This window comes from Tauraco erythrolophus, chromosome 8 (assembly GCF_009769465.1).
Source record: "Tauraco erythrolophus isolate bTauEry1 chromosome 8, bTauEry1.pri, whole genome shotgun sequence".
Classification (NCBI taxonomy): Eukaryota; Metazoa; Chordata; class Aves; order Musophagiformes; family Musophagidae; genus Tauraco; species Tauraco erythrolophus.
The window spans coordinates 23,600,418-23,622,884 of NC_141472.1; positions in this window are offsets into that span (position 1 = coordinate 23,600,418).

The following is a 22,467-nucleotide window of genomic DNA, read 5'->3' on the forward strand; positions in this document are numbered from 1 at the left end:
CACAGCTGTGCGGGGATGCCTTTGAATGGCCTATTTCAATTTAATGTACCAAATTACTTATTTAATATTAATTTACCATTCTGTGTTGTAAAAAAATCTGTTGGTTGTATAATGCACAGTAGTTTTCAAGCACTGTCATTGTTAGCCAATTACATTAAGACAAACATGACTCTTCCAGTAACATTGGATATGGAAATATTAGATTTCAACATAGCCAAGGCATTCAGAAAATGAATTGTGATAGTTTGATGTAAAGGGGTTCTGGTGGCAGGAGAGGGGATTTGTTCCCTATGACTTCCCTGGTTTTGGAACCGGGTCATACCCAGCTCTGGCCACCAGATCGGACTCCCATCCCCCTCGGGGTTGAGCCAATCAGTGCCTCTGCGAATTGCCCTATTTAGGCTGGGACAAAGGAATTGGAAAAGGTGCTTTTGCCCAGGAGTGAGGAGAGAAGGGAGGAGGGCACTGCCCCTGCTCCCTGGCTCCCAGCTGGCGCCACCCGCTAAGGATGGCTGCAGCTGAGCTGCCGGGGGAACTCGGGAGCGCCCCACTCCCGGAATGCCCGCCGGGTCGAGTTCACCCAGAGAGGACTGAGATCTGAGAGAAACGGCTACACAGACACCATGTCAGTGAAGATGGAATGGGACGAGGTGCCAGAGCTGAGTTTCCCCTGTAACTGGTGGGGAGACGGCAGGCGGCCCCCCTGAAGCCAGGACGATCTTGGTGGAGCAGAGACCCACTCGCAGCCTGTGGAGAAGCCCATGTCGGAGAAGAGATGCCTGAGCATGGGACCCACGACAAGGTAGAGAGGTATCTAGATTCCATGGGATGACCCACACCGGAGCGAGTGGCAACGACTCCCTAAGAATCCATGACTGTGGTAAAGCCAGCACTGGAGCAATCCAATGGGGAAGGATTGCATCCTGCGGGTAGGACTCACTCTGGAGAAGTCTGTGGATTTTTCCTTGTGGGTAGGGGATCCACTGGAGCAAGGGAAAAAAGGGTGTAAGGACTCCTCCTCCTTTAAGAAAAGGAGTGGCAGTAACAACATGGGATGAACTGACCTGCATTCCCCCATGCCCTGTTCCCCTGCGCCGCTGGGGGAGGAGGTAGAGCCGGGAAGAAAAGGGAAAGGCGGGGGGGGGAGGTGTTGTTTTTGAGATCTTTGTTTCTTTTTATCCTCTCAAGTAACTGGTTTTGTTTCCCTTTGTCCTTTTAAGTAACTGTTAATAAATTGCTTTGCTTTAAGAAAGCCGAGTCTGTTTTGCCGGGGACCATGGTTGGTGGGTGCTCCCTCTGTTTTTATCTTGACTTTCAGTTCTTTTTTTTTTTTTTTCTCCTCTCCACTTCACTGGAGTAGGAGTGAGAGAGCGGCTGTGTGGAGTTTAGTTGCCAGATCGGCCTAAACCACGACACAAATGTACATCAGCACCAAAACTTCAAAATGATAAGAAAAAGAAAAAAAATGGAAACAAAGGAACAGAGTAAAATGTGGGAAAAAAGCCTTTATTTGGATTGCCTTTTAAGAGAGAAGGAGAAAAAAAGAAAATTCTCCCTCTGCATGTGATTGCTTCCAGTTTAACATTCAACTTTAAAAGAATACAGAAATCTAAACGGTTTCCTCTGTCATCACCAAAGTCAGAAAACACTGTCTCCTGTGCTAAATTACAGCTTCTTAGGACATATGTTGTTTGGAACAACCAGACTGAAGCTATCAAATACCGTTACTACACTACAGGGAATAAGTATCATTTTTTATTTTGCTTTATTTATTTAAAATGAAAAAAAAAAACAAACCCCGAGACACAAACGAGATGCTGGTTTCTGGCAATCAGACTGGACAACACGGGTTCTGTTTCATGCAGCTGGGGGCTGGTACCAAATCTGATACAACTTGGAGAAATGACTAAGTGTGTTACAGAAACATGGGACCCGTTATCTGTGCTAAAAGCATAGAAGTGAAGAGGAAAACGCTGTCTTACCAGCTGGTGCTGCATCAGGAGAAGTGACAGATTTCCAACAAGCAAATGTGAGCACTAAAGACAGATCAAATAAGAAGATTTTCAAATTTATGCTTGTGCACTTTGTTGATGTATTCTTCTTAGTTCTGAAGAAGGTGAAGATTTATTTCTAAAGATGAAGAAAACAATTGCTATTGCTTACTGTTGTGACAGGTATATGCTGAGTTTTCATACTCTGACATCAAAACTGGTGAAAGTGCCGAGGAGCCTAGGTGGGCTGGCATTTTAACTTGGGAGCTAAGTGTTTTCACTTGCGCTTAGCTGTGGTTTTGGTTGTGCCTAGCTAGCTACAATGGTTTTAGATACACATCGTAAGAAATTGAGCTGTAGAGCCTCAACGCTTAGTGCTCTTCAGGTGCCTATTTTCCCCTAAATTCTCTACAGAATTCTTGTCTGTTGTCCACACCCAAAAGCATGGAAGACGTTTTTATTGTCTAAGCAAGACACAACTCTGAGGCACTTCCTTTAGTAAAATTACACATAAACCCCCTCCTCTCACACTGAGCTGCAGACCAGCTTAATTTTCATTGCTTGCTTTCCAAGCGATCTTCAAAAGGCATTACAACTAGTCATCAGTAGAAAAAACGCACCCAAATATTTTTCAAAGCTCATTAGGCAAATGTAGGATGTTACAGCCCGAGGCCACCGCGGAATGGCTTCCACCAGGAAACCCATTGGCACTGCACACGAACGAAGGACAGCACAAGGGAACCGCTGGGAAGAACTATTCCGGCGCCGCGTTCACAAGAACCGACCCAGGCAGGCGAAGGGCCGAGCAGCGCCGCCGCGGAAGGAGCGGGAGGTGGCGGAGCGCTGCCCGCGCCCTCCGCTGCCCCGGCTGCGGGCAGGGCCGCGCCCCTCGCTCCCCCGAGCCCCGGCCGTACCCCCGTCCCGGCTCCCCGCGCCCCTCGGGGCCGCCGTCTCCACGCGTCCCCGCGCCCTCCGGCACAGGCGGTGCGACCGCCCCACTTCCCGCAGCGGCGTTCGGGCCCCCGCTCCGGCTCTCCACGGGACTCCGAGGAGCAGCCGCCACCGCGGCCCCAGCGGTCACAGGCAGGCGGCAGCGGGATGGCTGCCGGAGGACAGGCGCTGTCCAGTCGGGAAGGCCTTACGTGGCCACCTCCCGGTACCGCCGGCCGCCCTCCCGCGGGGCTCTCCGCGCACTCCCGGCCGGGCAGCCCCGCCCCCCGGGACACCGGCTCCCTCCCCTCCGGGCGGTCCTGCCGCTCCCCCGCCGCGGCCCAGCCGGCCGCGCCCTCCGGCCCCGCCCGGCCCCGCCCGGCCCGCGGCCTCCGCAAGGGGGCGCTGCGGCGGCGGCGGCGGGCGCGGCCGGGAGAGGCTCCCGGGAGGCGGCGGCCGCAGGGTGGAGCGGGCGGGGTGCGGAGCGGAGCGGAGGAGCAGAGCAGAGCAGACGGCCGCGGGGGCTGGGAGCCCGGCAGCGCGGAGACAACACGTACCTGTGGCATGGGAGAAGTGAGTATTTTCTTTGCTCTCTCTCGTTCGCGGGGTTTCGCCCGGACTTGCCTCTTACCTGCCGCTGGCGGGTCCCTTCGCCCCCTCTTCGCCTGGCCGCTCCCTGGAGGATGGCTGGAGCACTGAGTAGAAGTAGGTAGTGCATTCAGTTCATTCCCTTGATTCCCTTGTCTTTCTATTGCTTTTCACTTCCCTATCACCGTGGCTTTTGGCTTTTTCGTTTTTGTTTTTTTTTTTTTCTTTCCCCCCCCCTTTTTTTTTTGACAGGCATTAGCATTTGGGGGGCTATTTGACCAGGGAGTCTCAGGTTCTCCTAGTCTCCAGCTTGTTAAATTTTCCCCTGTACATCCACTGAGGAAAGAAAATTTCAGCTCACACCAAGCTACGTCTGAGATCCCACTTGGTGTCCCTGAGACAACAAAGAAAACGTATTCTTAATTTACTCTGAAAGACAGTTTGGAGCTGTGGAGGGTGGAGCAGGGTGAGGTCTAGATGGAGGATTTTCCTCTGTGCCATCATGTCCCCTTGGTTGCTAAGCAGTGGTGACCACATCTGCAGAAAGATGGAAGAAGCACACAGAGGAGAGAGCGCAACAGGAAAAACTAAGAAGAACAGGATGTTCTCATCTCGGGCAGCCTTATCCGCTGGGTATTTATATAGAAAATTAAAACCCAATGCGTTAATCATTCTTATGCACCTCGTTATCTTAAATCTAAAGTTCTCACATCCCATCTCGTACTCCAGGTAGAGCAAAGTAATTTTGTTTATGGAAACTGGCTTGTTGTGACTTTTATACAAAGAGTAGTAATTTAGAAAAGTGCACTCTCTGCTTTCCTTGTGACCGGGACTGCTTCAACCTCAAAAAAATCTTGGTAGGAAAATGAGTGATGGGAGAGAGCCTTGTACAAAAGTACATGGTTGATTTATGAAAAGTCATGCAGTGGAAAGGTTTTCATCAAGAAAATTAATTTCAGTGCACTTTTCGTCTACTTATGTAAATTCAGATTTTGCCATTTAACTTGAGGACTCCAATATCTATAATGTTTCTTTGTTACTAAAATATCTCATTGTTTCTGGAATATGTTAAAAAGACTTGTAATTTGAGTGGGATCGAAAAAGCAAAATTAAATAATGGAAGTGAAAATTTGATCCTCCCCCTCAGTTAAACTTGTTTTAGAGCAAATATATGCATGGGAGTTAGCAACAAAACCCCCCAAATCCCTTAGTATTTCATAAGATGAATTACTGTAATGACATGTTTACCATTTGATGCGTAGCACCATAGCACTAATAAGGTGTGAATTTTTATATGGAATGAAAGCTTGGACACTGCCATTTTCCTGTCAGTTGTGTGTGTGTGTAAATATTTTATAGCTTCTAAGTAGACTAAAAATCTACTTGTTATTAGAATGTGACCAGTCGCTGCATCATTGTTGTTTGCCAAACGCAGCTGTTGGAAGTGAATAGGAAGAATCCATCCTGCATGTTGGCTCTGAGCTCTCTGTGAGAATCACAGCGGCTCCAGGGCTGATCCCGATGGAAGAGGGTGTGTCGGGGTGGGAAGGCAGAACTCTGGTACGTGCATCACCTGCTGAGGTTCCATGTGGTCAGAAGCGCACACAGGATGCGGCAAGATTTGGCGAGGGCTGGGTTGGCCAGCAGCCAGTCCAAGGCATTTAGCTTCATCTTCACCCATGCTCCATCCCTGTCGCCTGTCTGTGTTAGAGGTTCAAGAGAGTAGTTTCATCTAGGCTCTTGTTTTTTTCTTTCTTACATATTTTTAAAAATACTGTGTTTTTTAAATGATCTTCTAAAGGTGTATTTGGTCAAAGTTTATACTGACACAGATTTGATTAAAAGACAAGATTTGCGTAAATCTTAGGCATTGATAGATACTTTTGTATTATTCCTGGGGAACACAGAAGCAAGCATTGCCCCTTTCATATTTGAAACATTATTGAATGTTTGCAGCTGAACACCAACAGCAAAATGGAAGAGAGTGAAACAGATTGTTGATTTTAAAGTTAGACGCATTAAAAGAAATGAAGAGTGCAGATAAATAGTGTAAGATGTGAACAAATTCCCGGGCTTTTAAATAGATCTTGTTAATCTAAGGTTTTATTGCCAGCAATACGATATTGATACGGTCAGGTTTTGCCTTTGGTATTTTATTTTAAAACTTGTTTCACTTGTTTGAGGCAAAGATGAAGCTTTGAGGTAATGCTGAAAAGATAAATACATTGTTTTTATTCATATAAGCAAATCTAGTTTATTGCTATTATGTACTTACTATTGATAAGCAGTGATAGCATATAGAAGACATTCCACCTTATTCCAATCTAAGGAAACATGCTATCCCTGGATCCAATCCTTTAAGCACATATGTCCTCATTTATTATTTTTATAGGGATGCTAAGTTGGATGCCTACTGCAGCATGTCCTTTGGGAGTGCATACGTGCATACAGTCCAGAACACATGGAGAGAAAACTGATGTAATCTAATCTTCAGAAAGACTTTTTCCCTCCTGTTGAAATAAATTGTAGACTCAGCCCAGGACCAGGATGTGTTTATCAATAATGATCACAGATGTCATGCTCCTTAGAGAGAGTTGAGTCACTCTCAACGTTGAGTGGTTGTGCTGGTTGAAGCACTTGTGTCCAAAGCACAGTGGTCTGTTACAAGGGAAGATTTCCCCTTAGTTGTTGTGTTCCTCTTGTTAAGGTTTTTGTCATTGTTAGCTATTTGATTTCCAAACAGGAGATAAACCATTTCTCACATTTCTAAATACAGATTGCATTTTCCCATGTGATGTGAAAAATCCAGTATAAATAGTGTTCTTAAAGTCTTAGAAGAAATCCACTGTAGAAATTCAATAGTAAAGCAGAAGTTTAAAAGGAAAATTGAACCATCTTGCATGCAGTTGTTGTGTTCTGGAAAAAAAAAAACAAACAAACAACAGAAATTTGAATATATTTTCATGTGTGAGCAGGTAAGTTTAATACAGTTATTTCCATAGAAGTTCTGTCAAGTTCTCTGTCAAGATTGGACTCTTTCTTTGAAGGTCACACAATGAAATTTTCTTGCCTGGAGTTCAACAGGTTGAGTAAGGGAAAACAACAACAATGCTCCAGCAAACCCCTTTGAGAATCGGCACTTTTGTGACATATTTGTGACAGATATTAAATGGATGTTCCTCCTGTATCTACACTTTCAGTTGATCCTCTTGGGTTATTACTGTGTTGACCAGATTATTGACATATAGGTCTAGTTTATTTTTCTTTTAGCCTGAAATGGTACCTTTCTCAGGTGATGCATTTGCAGAATCATTGTCTAATGTTATTCTGAACTTTTGGACATAAAATTCATGTTTATAATTGCCGTATCTTAGACAGAGTGGCCTGAGTAGCCAAGCAACGTAGAGTGTCCTGCTGTGCCCTTGCAGCGTTACCTGCTTCTGCAGACGGGCTGGAGCACACTCTCTCGGGGCTGTTCCTCACATCCAGGGGCCCGCACTGGGGTGCTGGAGGGGCTGGTACTATGCCCAGCGTACTTGCCAGGGTGTAGAGATGCGATGTCATTTATGCTGCACCCGAAGCAGCAGCAAGCAGGTTGTCTCTAGAGTTTTGGTCTGTCTCTTGGGTACTCCTGAGAGACTGCCAAGTCTTGCTGCCCGAGTTCCTGGAAAAAGCCAGGCCAGCCCTTTGCATTTGACTCGCTGTTTGGCTTTGTGTCTGGTCAACTATGATTTACTGTACAGATTGTCCTGGTATGAAAATGAGTAGATAATACAGTGAGAAGATAATTATGGAGGAAAAATAACCAAATAGCAAACACAATCTGAAACCCTTGTTAATCTCATTTTAAGGTGCCTATAACTTTACAATACTTTTATAGATGCCGATTTACCTTGCTACAATGCCATTGACAAGGGGTTTTTGTGCCTTAAGTATGCAATTTGAAATACTACAGTGTTCGTTAATATATCTCCAGGTTTCCTGGATGTATAATGTATGTCTTGGAATATTTACAACAACTCTTAGAATGTTTTGCCTAGATGTTTTTACTGTGTATAAATAACTTCTAGATCAGTGGATAGGCTATTACAGATTGTATAAAGGCTGCATCCTCCCCTTCCTAATGTAAATGCTGCATTTCTCTTATTTGCTTTAGTAGTTCTTGACTGTTTCACACCTCATCTTTCTTACCACAACCACCCTTGTGTCTCCACCGTTCCCTTCTGACTTACGCTGCTGCCTCCACCCGCTGCGATGGTTGCCCTCCCAGGTTAGACACAGTTGTGCAGCTTTTGTGCTGGCAGCTTAACTGCACGTGTAGAGGAAATATTTGATCGGGTGGCAGCCAGGAAAGAGCTTTTTGTTTCTAGTACCCAAATGCTTAATTAATGTGTTTCTGCTTCTTGGCTGTCTGACTTGATCAAATAGCATGCAAATACTTAATAACAGTGAGCAATGTGCCCTTCTGAGCAACTGGCCAGCTAGTGAGGAAATGTTTGGTTTGGAGGTCTGCCACCTAGTAGGGATTTGTGCTTCTTTGCCCTGCATCCATCAGCAGCTTTTCTGGTACCTGCTGCCTGGGAGCTGCACGTTTCCTCAGCATTGAGCTTGTGCTTGGCCGGAAGGTGGTTTTCTGTGCTTGTGCAGCTCGCGTAGCTCCATCCTGATTCTGTCTGGGAACCCTTCTCCTACAGCAAGGTTTATACTCAAGCAGAAAACCTCAAAGGAATGGAAATAAACGTAATGATTTGAAGATATGCAGTGCCTTCAGAGTTTTTAGTATGTATAGCCAGATTAATCAGTACAGGTAGGGAAAAGCAGTTCGATACGTTGTGTAGCCACAACGTGCTTATAACAGCTTTGCAGCGTTTTGTTGAAAAAACCTTCAGATTTGTTAGAAGTTTTACTGGATTTACTTATCTATTGCACAGGGCGTTTTAATTTTTTTTTTTTTTTTTCCAGACTAGATAGTTGGTGGGGGAAGGGGAGGGTCATTATTCAGGAGATGAAATTATCCGATTACTTCTAGTGTTGGTTGTCTTTGAATACATACAGGCCAACTGAGGAAAGAGAAAGGAGAGAGTGGGGCTCTCAAAACAGTCACAGTGAGGTGATACTTACTGAGGAAATTAATACGTGGGGGAACTTCTTAGGTAAACATGGCTATAGAAATAGCAGTGAGGATGAAGGAACTTCATATTTGGAGTCATCTCTTGTTAAGGGTGCCATGAAGGTGACTGCCTTCCTTACCAATCCATCAAAACCCAAAAGGTCTTTGTTTAAAATAGAGACCTCAGGTGCAGCAGTCAGAGGGATCTTGTCCAGGAATAGAGCCACTTATTGGGTAGGAGACACTGGTTTTCATGGTGTAATTTTTTTTTTCTTCCCTCCTATCCCAGTAAAAATACAATTCCTTTTCTGTTACAGTACTTCTGTCTTGGGACTTGGACTCCAGCTTTTGTGTAGAGCAGTGATGGTGATGGGTTGTGTTGAACTTCTCTTGATCTCTCAGTCTGTCTTAGAGGATGTAAGATAGTAGCTTGCTTGACCTCTGCCTGCAGTCAGTCCTGTCACTGTTGGATTCAAAATTCTTGATCAACACAGTCTGTATTGCATCTGTAGCCTGTGCATGAGATTTCAAAGGACGTAACTAAATGACGCAGTAGACCATTGTATTAGATAATTTTGAGCTCTATATTTTATACTACATTTATTAAGAAAATTATGTTAATTAACTTTCATTTAGATTCAATAATAGATCCTAATTATTTGTAGTTTATTTTTCTGTTTTGCAGGCTGATACATTTTTAAGAAGGTTTCACTGTATTTTCCCATGTTAAAAAGAGTATACAGCTCTTTTTACAAAAAGACATCTCAGCTTACTCTCAAGTTATTCACTTCATTAATAGCACGACCCTCAGTTTTATGTGGGAAAAGATATTTCAGAATTAGGGTGATGCCTCGGAGGACTTTTAAAGAATATATAAATGAGTAAAACCAATGAGAATTGTGAAGTTTTTTTTACTTTTATAATCTTAAAGACATAAATCTATTGTATGTCTTCAAGCGTTGTATCAATTTTCAGTTCTTTTTTGTAAGACAAATAGTGTCATGGAGAAGACGTGATTTAAAACTTTCAGGGTGTAGGTACTTGTGGTTAATACCTGATGATGTTTCAGAGATGATATTTAACGATATTTTGTAGCAGTTTCTGTGGCTTAAAAAAGATTATTTTGTTAATTAGGTTTAATAAATTGAATGAAAGAAGAGTCCATTTGTCTGGAGGACCGAACAGCCATGATCACTTATTTTGTCTTTCTTTCCTCCGCTCTCCTTCCATCTCCCAGTCCCTAGGGGCATATTTTATGTTCATCTTGCTGTGTCTTTTTCCTTTCACTGAATTCAAGCAGAGTTCTTTCCTTCCATGTAATGGTAGTGTACTACTTCATGGGTGATGAAAAATAATAAAATAATGACTTCCAAAGGCTTTGCTGCACAAAATAAACAGAGATTGGATTTGTGATGATCTACACTTACCAGAAAAAAAGTATCTGTGTTTATTTTATTTCTAAATAATCACAGTGGTTTTCTATTTAGGGATAAGACACATACTGTTCTTATGAAACGTGCATCACTATATCTGAGATGATAATTCAGAGAAGTCCAGACGCTTGAAATAGAGTTTGGTGAGGCACTATGAAACTAAGAATGTCTCTCATTTTCTGCTGTAGAAAGTTGATTCAATTCTCAATGAAGTCTTCAGACACGTGGTTTCCGACAAGTTTTATCCATTGTGAAAACAACATACTGAAATTACTGTAGCCTTGTGCTTTTCCACCTTTTTTGTTTTGCGTATTCCAAAAATTTTCCGTAGCCTTTCAGAAACACTGCTTTTCTAGATTGAAGTAAATTATGCACTTTCTGCTGCATAATGCTTTACATAATTTTTGTATATTTCTTTGAGTTGGACACAGCCAAATGGACCAATGGCCCACAAGATTCAAACAATTACCTAATAATTTAGTGGCATGCACAAGAGAGAGAGTGTTTCTGTTAATCTAAAGAAATTGATTTGACAACTCTAAGATGAGAAATCGTAGGAGTTACTTTAAAATTAAGTAGTACTGCATGGATATGCTGAACAATGTCTGAGAATTTGGCTGAGAGATGTAGATATAGAAGTAAGCTGTTCTGTACTGAAAGCAAAGTCACTGTATTCTAGAAATGAATCTCATATTCTTGTATTGTAAAGTGCTTTTAGGGTTTGTGTTTTGGGGCGTGTTTTTTTTTTTTTCTGGTTTGTTTTGGGGTTTTTTTGTGAGTTTGTTGGGTTTTTTTTACAGCCTCCACACCATACCATTAGTTTTCACTGCAAGAAAAATGTAAATAAGTAAATTACTAGTTCTTAAGGGAGCGATGACTGTTTGGTGTTGTTTCTAAGAAAAATGTTTGACAGCATGGCAACTGAATCACAGAGGCAGATAAAACAGAAGGCAAACATCATCAAGCATTTGTAAGCCTCAGAACAGCAGCTCCCATTCTTTTAAGTAAATGCCATCATTTCCAGGGCCAAACACAGGTGCATTGTATGTGTGAGAGCAGTACTGCTGTATTTTTCTTTTTCTCAAGCTTTTACACTGTTAAAACACTTATTAAAAACTCTAGAAGTGGGACAGGGTGTTCAACAAGGACACTAGTTGCTACTCCATTTGTATCTATTGTTTACGAGGATTCTCGTAAATAAGATAGATAAGGATGATCTTTAAGTTCTTCTGTTTAGAATCTGCCCCTGGTCAGTCAGATTGAGGACAATGTTCCTCCCGTTGTGGATGAATGTGTCAAATGCAGTAGCTTGGTACTTTGTAAGTAATTTAAGAAATGTAAATGTGTTTACCAGCAAATGAGCTTGCCACAAAACCCTCTGCCTTTTTCAGGGTTTTGCATTACGGGGGCGTGTGCTCATAGGTATCTTTTAGAAGGAGATGGGTGTTTAATTTTGGAGATTGAAGAAATCTCTGGTAACTGATTTTTCTAAAAGTAGTATTGTTTTAGTGCTATTCTTCTAGTTGCTTGTGCAGTATGAATTTTCTGGTTCTTTTCCAAAAATTGTAACATTCTGTTTCTACTAGTTCTTTACTTGCATTTAATTTTAGAAAGCTGTGCGTGAATTTGAAGATCCTCAGAAGTTTCTTTTTTTCTTAAGCTTGTAGTGCTGATTTTTGGCTAAGGTATAAAATCTACAGATAAAATAAAGATGTACACTTCGACCTCATCTGGAGTTCTAAGAGATGCAGGGACGTGAAGGGGAAGGAATGCAGGCACAGACTAATAGGCTATTCCTCTCTCCTGATGAATACTTGATTAAATTATTTATTCCTACTGTATGACTGGGAAGGAAGGAACACAGAAGATTTTGAAGCTGAGCGTCATTCGCTGATAAAGTGCAGTGGCTCTGGTGGTCTGGTCTGAAACAACTGCTTTCTTTTTGCTTGAAAAAGAAAACGGTGGTGAATTAGTAAAAAAAGGAAATTACTTTTTAAAACCAAATGCTGCACTTTATATAGTGCTATTTAAATAAATATTTTCTGTGAATGTCTTGCAATTGTGTTTTAATTATATTGTGGTTGCACAGTGTAATTGCTGCTTTCTGCAGCAACGTAGCACTTCTGGGCAGAGAACACCTTGTTTCTTGGGAACTACATACCTTTTAAGAAGTGTGCCTACATGAAGGAACAATAGATAAGTCTGTGTACCAAATTACACTTTGTCCTTTTTTGGTTCTTTTGATTTTTTTGTTTTGTTTTGTTTTTATATGGCCATCTAAAAAGGTGTCTTCAGTCCACTGGGGCAGCAGAGAAATATGAGATTGAGTTTTGGCAGCTCTCATTCTGAATTCGACACCGCTTATTTTCTTCTGCATACAAAAGTTATAAATGTGCATCTGAGTTAAGCAGTGGTAGTCAATGCAGGAAGCTTTAGCCGATAATACAGTGCTTTTATGTCAGGATGCGTGATGGCAAATGTTATGTTTCTGAAGTGTACGTTTGAAATCTTCACAATGAGTTTGTAAAAGCTGTTTATAGTACAAGTATTTAGTTTTAAGAGTATTTTAACATGAAGAAAGCATATTATTATGATTTCGAATAGTTTCATTTAAATTTCATGTTTGAATCCACCCAAGAGCTTTTGTGAATGCACAGTTTGCCCTCTGCTCTCTCAGCTTTCATGTAGGGGTTGGGAGGGAAATATGGCCCCTCAAACCCTTCTCATATCTTCAAATGTTGCAAAAAAAGCTTTCAAATTGCTTGTTTTGCTCCGCATTTACTTTGGATTTTATATTGAGACCCTTTCATTTAATTACATATTTGCTTTATGGTGATTTCCAGAGCCTTCCTTAAAATGACAAAACTGCATGAACAATGAAGTTGATCCAGTATTATGGAATAAGCTACCTGTCATCTTGCCAGTAATCCTTTATCTGGAATATCATTTTATGTTCCTCTAAATCATCTTTTTTTTTAAAGGCATGTTGTGATGTTGCCTTCTTTTTCAGTTGCAAATCTGAGTTAGAAGAATAGTGGGAATGTCTGTCCCCTATGTGCTTATGGCTACTTTTTGTTACGGTTGCTGTAGGTATGTTTTCAAAGATCTGCCTGCAGGTTGCCCATATTCATCTGGTGCTTTGTACTGCAAAGTAAATGATTGACAGTGTTGTTTCTGGAAGCATTCCCAATGGCTCTAGATTTGATAATGAGCAAACAGTGATAACTGTCAGGGAAATCAATTTGGATATTTCCTTTGCCAATCACACTGTAGTAATAAAAGTAGGACTACGAAAGTGCTTTCATGTGTGTGAGGTGGGGCCCGTAATCATCAAAAGGGTGTTTGCCCCTCTGTATGGGAGACAGGGACATCTTTCAGGCAGGGGCAGGCAGACTGGCCTGTCACCATAGACAGGTGGGCCATCTTTCACTGGATCAGGGACGCAAAACCCCCTCCAGCCCGGCTCGTTGAACCATGCCAAGTGCTCAGAGCGGGCATGTTCAGGACTGCGAACTGCTGGGTTCAAGGCAGGGGAAACTGGCGATTCCAAGACAGTAGATGGTTCTGTGACTTCTGAATAGGTACTGTTGGCAGACACTTTTCTATGTTGTTTTTTTTTTTCCTACCAAGTAACCATTCATATAATAAATACAGTGTTAGCTTGGCAGACTTTTTTTTTTTTTAATGTAGTCATGCAACTGATAAAATGATTGTAAACGTTTTGACTATTTCAGAATTTATCAAGAGCTAGGTCAGCAAAGCTATCAACTTTGTCTCCTTAAGCCTTAATCACTGAATTTTTGAGCATGTTTGGGTAAACGGATCTCTCTCATACTAGTATAAGGTAAAAAAAATTCTTCGGAATTTTTTTTATGTTGTCAATGTCCAGAAGAGTGGATCGCACCAGAACACTACGTTTATATCTATCTACAATTATCATGGAATAGCTCATAGAAGTTATTCCTTTTCTCACTGATCTTTAAGTCTTTTATCCTTAAGTGTCAAAAGTTGTTTCTCATTGCATGTGGCGGTGACGTCCTTTAAATTGGACTCTGAATCAGGTAAATTGGTTGCAGAATGTGTTTCCCTGGTTTGATTCTAGTATTATCAACACTAACGCTTCATTAATAACTATCAATATTTCAATATTTTTCAACAATCCAATGTGGTATAGTGTTTTACTGCTACCTCTTACTCATGTATCAGCTGGCAATCGATGTCAGCCAGTGCAACCTTGATTTTGAGCCTCTAAATTTAAATGTGGAGGGTAAAACATTTTCAATGGAAAGAAAATAATTATGAAATTAAATTGCTGCTTTAGATTAGCATTTCCTTTTTCATTGAGCAGATTTTATTTTCTTTTAGCGGATACTGTTATATCTGTTTATCATTTCACCTGCAGGTGCAAGGGTAGCATTCACTTTGGGTTTTTGTTTTAGAGTAACTTAATCTAATCTGGTTAATTTTTTGTTGCCTATAATTGTTGTTTACACAATCTAGAACAGGAGTAATTTTTGAAAGGCAAGTAAATAGGAAAAGTAAATGAAAACATGAGATGTGTTTCCAGCTGTCCTTCAGACTGTGCAGTGGTGTGGGTTTTGTATGGTTTTGTGGAAGTGGAGAAAGGCTTTCTGTTGTATTCTTGCCAACTGGATGTACTGTAAGATAAATTTTAATGCAGACCTGTCTCACAATATAAAGCCAAGTAAAATAAAAAGCCAAGAAGAAAAAGGGATGAGGAAGGACAAATACTTCAGAAAATATAAAGACTTTTGGATGCAAGCCCCCCTAAAACTACTGCCAAAGCTGCCTTGAAATTCCATTGTTCTGGCTTACGACCACATCAGTGTCTGGAAATGACTGATAAAAGTAAATTATCATTGTTTGCAGAAAAGATTCAGTGGTCATAGAGAAAAATTTTCTTTTAAAAAGAATTACTTCCCTGAGCAAAACTGAGTAAAACAGATGGAGTGTAACAAATGCAGGGCTTATTTCATTGTGAGAGAACGCTGTGGTTATCATCCTGCTCTCACTATAACGTTTTCTAACCGTTCAAATTCAAGCAATCTGCTTACCAAGTTTCTTTCACAATCTTTTTTCCCTTTGTCTTTTATTTGTGATTGAAAGCAATTCTGTAGTGAGAGAAGTCTGACTGGTAGAAAGTGTAGGAAAAGTGAAGGAAATGCTTCCTAACTCTTTACTTCAGCCATTGGCATAATACTGGAAAGAGTTTGGTTATCATTTAGGTTAAAAACAGTGATGATGGGAGTGCCTGCTTTTCTTTTTTGTGATAATCTTGGCATGAAGAAAAAGTCTGTCAATGCTTCCTCTTACTCCATTATGGCCACTCTAACTGCTATGCTCTTCGTAATCTGTTACTGTGTTCTGCATGTTTCTACATTGCTGTTTAGCTAACATGTATGTATTTCCTGTATATATTTTCTGCTTCTGCCGGAGGAATTTCTTTGAATCTCTGACACATTTTGATTTGTCTATACCTTCCTAGCACCTTTGCTTGATAGGCATTCCTGTCGATGTTCCACAGCTACAAAGAGGAGGCACCATCTGACCTTAGTGTGCGTATTTATAAAAAGTAGGGATTTTTGCAAACTCAGAGAAATGCATGCAAATGTAAGTGAATCTTTAATATTATTGTGCCATATTAATTGAATTGGTCAGGACAAAATATGCAAATGACAAGATTCATTCCCTTATATTTACTATATTTTTGTTTGTATATCATACTGCTTTTTGACAGTAAGGCTGGAGTGAAATGTAACTGTGATTTTGTTTTTTTTTTTAGTATGCATATCATCAATAATAGTAAAATACTGTAGAATGAATAGGAAATAATCTAAATCCGAGTTTAATCAACAGTTCCAGATTGATAGAAAACTTTATTAAAGTAAAAGGCTGTGTTCAATAGGTTTTGATTCAAAATACTGATTTAAATTCAAATTAAAAAATAATGTTACAGTATATACAAATAGTTATTCCATGTATTCCATTTTGTCCTATATTTTAGGCTTTTAAGAAAGTTACTTGGCTTATAGACCTGCTAATTCAGAGTTGATAATTAGTTTTCAGGCTTGGTCTGCTGCAAATTCCTGCCTCTTGTATTCTCGTATGTCAATTCATGTTCCTATACATCTGTGAATATGTTTCCTTGTTCAACTAGGGAAGCACTTTCATTTTCTGTTTCAGAAGTTATGTAATTGATTAATTACTAAATTCTAACTGAGGCCAGGTTGCAGTTTCTGGAGAAAAAGCCAACTATCATTTTTTTGTCTTGGAATGAACTATCTAAATAGATCACCCAGGACTAAATGTCAAATAATGTTCTTTCAGATGCTACCAAAATCCAAGAAACTTAAAAGCCTAGGTCCTGTTAAGACTTAAATTTGAATTCAGATATTTTAACTGCAGCCAAAACAATGTCTTTTCACTTGCAGCACTTCTGTGTTTGTCTAATAATCTTACTATTTGGCAGTTTTCGTATGAACTGCTTTATAATCTTAGGAAATTAGTAATACTTGTATTTCCTTATTTCATAAATACATCTACTCGTGCATGTTTATTCAGAGGTGCAGTTTATGTAAACAGACTTTATACTACTTTAGTGGGTGAGGGGAAAGAAAAAGTGTACTTGGGTATTGAAAAAGTGAGCTTTTCTTTCATTCCAGTCCTTTCTAAACCCCACATTGTCAAGAATCTGCAAGTTTTGATCACAATCACTGTTCTGTCCCCATAACTCAGTTACATCCAGGCGGGACATCGGGAAAACTGGTATTGTTGGCAGAATTCCATCCAGCTCCTGTGTTAAGGAGAAAGTACTTAGTACTTAGAAAGTAAAGCTTTCTATGTATGGATTGGATGTAGTATAAACAGTGGCATTAGTGTAATTCCAAATCGTCTCATTACTGTGGACAGAACTTTTAGCTGGAAGTAGGTTAGCAAGGCTTTGTCATGAGAACTAAGTTTCTCTTACATGTCTGCTTTGGTCTTTATCTCCTGTGATTTCCCATCACTATGTGAAGAATTTTCTCTTCTCCTCTCATGTTTATTGGAAATCATATAGTGAACTTTGCCAATGTGGTTGATAGCCTCAAATTCTCTTGTAGCAACACAGCACTGCATTTTATGCTGTTGAACTGAGAAGAATAATTGATATTGAACTCTCACCTCTACGGGCTTATCCTGCTTCTGTGGCTTTTTAATGGATGTCGTGAGTGAACAGGTTTTCCCTGATACATATAAAAATTCAATAATATACTGGAGGTGCTAAATCCTTTTTGAACCTGACAGGTGAACCTTTTTCAAGAACATCCTGCCACACATGTCTGTGATGATGTAAGCTGATGCAATTTTCCATTTGCCTGGTGTTTGCACAAAGAATGGATTTGGGAATTTCGCCTCCGTATTGCTACAACCCAAGCCAGGTTTTACTGATCGCTCCCAGCCTGTATCCGTTTGCAGAACAGCAGCTGAGCCTCACTAGGAAATTAGACAGGCGAAAAAAGTAGACTCAGATTACACTAATGAGCCCATTAAGTGAAGTACAGGGAGCCTGTCTGGCCGGAATGAGGAACTGAAAGAGGTCTGGCTGCACTCCTTGCTTTATGTCTCTGCATTTTGTAGCCAGTTTTCACCTTCTGTATATTTACTTGTAAGGAGGAGGTAGTTGCTTTTTTCTCCCCCTCTTTTCCCCTATATTCTTGTATTTACAAAAATAAAAAAAAAAAAAGTATCTTATTCTTTTCCAACACTTGAGGGAGAAAACCTGGCACGATTGGTGTTGGCAGGTTATAAAGCTCGTGACAAAGCACTAACAAAGCACATTTGCTTTCTAAAATCTCTCACATGGTATGTCTGTTCAGTTCTGCTCTCTGATCATCTTACAGAACTCCTCATTTACTGCATGGAAAATCAAAGCATAGCAAAATTGCCTATTTTAAAAATAGTCATTAGAAACATCTAATAAAAATCCCTTCACGTTTATTTTATCATAACACTGCTATCCATAACAGCTAATAAACAAATTTTAGCAGTTTACAGTTGATGGAAAAATGTATTTTGTATTATAGGTAGATATGTGCTTTGCTGCTGTGGACTAGAGGAAACAATAATGTTTTGAGCCTTCTGATAGGTAAAACACAGGGTCTATGTACATTTTAAGAATTTGAGAACATTATTTTTTACTGTTTCAAATCCAGTGAAACAGGTTTGGGTTCTGCAGTATGTTATTAAATTGTATCTTGTTACTTTTGTTACATTTTCTCTGCTTTTAAAAATATATATTATTATTATTTTTCAAGAGGACTTTCCTAATATAAAAAAGTGTTCTGGTTTTTAAACCTTGATTTGGGATATCTTAAAGAGCTCATTCTCTTTCAGTTCCTAATTCATTTTCATTGTTCGGAAGGGAGGCTTTCAGCTGCAGTCTTTTGGGAGCTCTGCTGGTTTGACATAATTTATTGCTATTGCTTTGCAGTGGTGACTTCTGTTAGTGATGGCCTGATACTTAAGCAGAAAAGCAAGTTTGAGAACAGACTAATAAAAGCCTGCAGCAAATATTCACGAGTTCCACCTGGTAGAAGACCAGCCAGAAAGCTGGAGGAGCAGATGGTGCTGAGGGCTAATAGAGAGCTGCAAAAAGAAGCCTGGGGTTGCATGAGGAGCAGGTTGGAGTATGGTGGGTAGAGGATTTCCTAAGGCACCTTGAGAGATCCTGGAGACACCCGGGGGAGAGGCATGGGGAAGCAACCTGGAACAGACCCCTTGAACCTACTGAGTTCTTAGTGTAGGCGAGATAAGGTAGGTAACCTTAGCCTCATTCTGAGCTGGACTTTGGACTATCAGACTTACAAAAGTGACTTCAAGACTGTTTTTTTTCTCTGATTCTTGTAATCTTATTTTACTCAACTGATTAAAATTACAGTACCAAAAATTTATGTCAGAAATTGACATTTTTTTTTCTTTAGCTGCAGTCAGAATAAACTAAATCTTCTACTTCAGACATGGGATATATATTCCCTGTGTGGAAAAAACAAATCCAATGTTTTCTTCTAACTTTCATGAAATCAGTCATAATTCAAAATAATACTTTCTGCATTAATGAAAGTTTCATTGATGTAAAGATGATGTTGGTACAGTCAGTCAGAGGGATCCCAATACATTGACTTTAATCTGATAGAGGTAAGGCATTCAAGAAAATTTTGGTTTTAATTCAATTTTACAGTAAAGTTGTTGGAATGACAATAACAAAACTTTGAACCATGTAACAGTCTAAAGTCTAAAAACTGTATAGCAAGCAGTCCACCTGCATGAGTTGGAATAAATCACTCAGAGATGTTTTTGCATTGTCTGAGTATTGTATACAAACTTTGAGTAATGTACGTGGAACATTCTGATATACCTGGCTTAACAGATGGCTTTTTGATTCCATGCTTATAAGAGCTAAACTAATGAAAAATCACATGTATGTGGATGTGTGCAGTTTCTTTGCTGTGCACAGTGCTTATGTACTTTGTAATATTGTGTGCATGTAATTTATTTATTACTGTATTAATAATTCATTTATAATAAATTATGAGGTCTGAACAAATTGTGTAGCATTCTGATTTGCTGCTGAGGCAGTCCCTCTGGATAGTAAATGAACTTTGAAAGGATGTATTTTAATGGATCGGCAATGGATTAATTGTGAAAATTCCAGCACCTAGCTATAAAAAAAGGCAAAACTTTCAGCTTCTTTCCTTCCTCCCAGTCCTAAATCCTTTAACTTGCTTTGAAAACCATATTTAAAGGAAGGATTATCTATTTATTTTTATGAGAGGGAGAAATGAACCTGAAATTATTATTGGGTTCTCTAATTTTTCTATCAAAAGCTTGGCGTAAGTTATTTCTCTAGTAAATGTTTTGTGTCTTTTGTAGCTATGACTGATTCCAAGAATTATCTTGCTTATAGAATCATAGAATCATAGAATGGTTAGGGCTGGAAGGGACCTTCGAAGGTCATCTAGTCCAACCCCCCTGCAAGGAACAGGGATATCTCCAACTAGATCAGGTTGCTCAGGGCCTTGTCCAACCTGGCCTTGAACGTCTCCAGGGATGGAGCATCCACCACCTCTCTGGGCAACCTGTTCCAGTGTTCTACCACTCTCATAGTAAAAAATTTTTTCCTAATATCCAACCTGAACCTACCTCCCTCTATTTTAAAACCATTACCCCTTGTCCTATCATAACTGGCCCTCCTGAACAGCCTCTCCCCATCTTTCCTGTAGGCCCCCTTGAGGTACTGGAAGATTTTTTTTTTTTTTTTTTTTTTTTCAACTCAGATTTTATTTGTTCTGTGTGGGTCTTCCTTTCTCTTATCAAAAATGCAAAATGAATTTTCCCTGTAAAATGAATTAAGTTTCCAAATCCCTGTAATTTTACTCTGAATTACAATCTGTAATTATTTTTTTAATCTTGAAAGGTTTTTTTGGGCAATGATTTCCTTCACAGTGTGAAAGTAACAAAACAGACTACTTTACCTTTTAAAAATAATTCTCTTTTAATCCCCAAAAGCTCAATTACTAGTGAACCTGACAGTCCAGTATAAATAGTAAACATTGATTTGTTAATTCACGTTTTCTTTGCTTAGAACTTGATCCATAATTCCTAAGGCTCTCTTTTTAACTGTTTTTTTTTGTTACTGCCTTTTTACATTATTACATAATTCCTATAAAATGATAAATTTCACAAAATCCAGTGAGTTGTCTTCAAAAAAAGCAGAGGTTCATCTTGATGTGTCCTTGTAACTAATGACAGAAGTTCTGTTGGACGCGGGAGTTCACCCAGGTGCCAATGCTCAGCCATATGCCTTCAAGAATTCTCTCTCAAATAGCACCTTTAATGGAATGACTAGTTTATCTGAGGCATTTTTCTTCTGTTTGATATGTCCAGCTCCTCCCGTGTAATGCCTTTTTATCTAATGATTTGTAAGAATGACCAATCAGTAGATTTAGTTTGTCTTCCAGAGTCATGGGCAGAGCTCCGTAGATGTTAATATGATAATAATACATGGCTCACGATGTGAAGAACATGTGTCTTTTATAAAGAAAACTAAGAAAAGCCATAGTTTTGTTTTAGTTATCTCTGTGGACCCTAATAAATTTTTCATGATTAATGGAAAAATATATTTGATCATAAAAGGTCATGGCCATTAGCAGTACCACTGTATAACAAGGGGAAAAAAAACAGTTAATCAGCAAAATAGGTTATTGAAAACTCATGCCATGTTTGATGGAATGGTCTTGCCTGGCTTTCGTTAGACTAATGTATCATATGAATTAACTTGAAATGCCCTTTTGCTTAAGGAGTGAATGCAGATAGTTGAGATAGGCTCCCCTCCTTTCATTCACTGCAACATGTTTGCTGATGTTTCCTCCTCCTAAATTTACTTAGTGTTGAGTTCCTCTCTTAGGGGAAACTCATTTAAAAGTACAAGTAATTTACAATTTCAGGTAGATCATATATTTGTTCAGAAAGAATTAATTCCTTGCTTGCTCGCATTATATAGATATGAAGTTCCAACAGCTGGAGGCAAGAAAATTCTGCGTTTTGTCTCTCCGAAGAAAAGCGGAATATGGGCAATTTAAAGCAGTGACCTGTTCCAGGGGAAATAATATCCTTCAGTGGGAAGTCATAAACCTCTTGTGTAAGAATAATTGTTTGGTTGCAGAAATAATTGGATTTGTTGTTTCAGATACTGCTGCTTTTTGCTATGAGACCAGAAAAGTCTTACCAGTAGAAATATATGGAAATTTCTATATGCAGGAAGAAATGCATGTTCCATTTGTTTAAGCTGTTTCAAATAATCTGATTGCCATTGTTTGTAGATACATTTCCCCAGAATTAAAGCTCTCGAACTGGAGATATTTCAGAAGTTCTTTGGTTTGACTGGCTGGTCGCCTTTGATTGCGGTATAACCCTGGCCTTTTCTGTATGACTTTGTTAAAGGTGGTAATTTACTATAAGGTTGACTGATGCCTAGAGATTTCTGATGCTCAGCTTTTTTTCAGACAGTTTTTGGGAAGAGCCTCTGACTTACTCATGAGTGTTTCAGTCTTAAACAGAATGTTTTCAATCCATCGCCTTTATTCACAGCCCTGGTTTTTTTTGAGATTTAACTGAAAATTTATCCAATAATTTAGTGCTGGACATAAGATTGGTAGAGTAGCTGTGGGGTTTTTTTAACCTTTGGTTTTCGTTTTACAAAACAATAATGAAAAAGATCTCTGACAACACAAGCTTAAAACTATCTTGGATTTTGAACTCAATATCTTTAACATAGAGGAGTATCATGGCTGTGGGTTTGCAATGAGGCTTCTTGTAACAGAATGTAGATGTTAGGCCAAATGTTATGTGTTTTGTC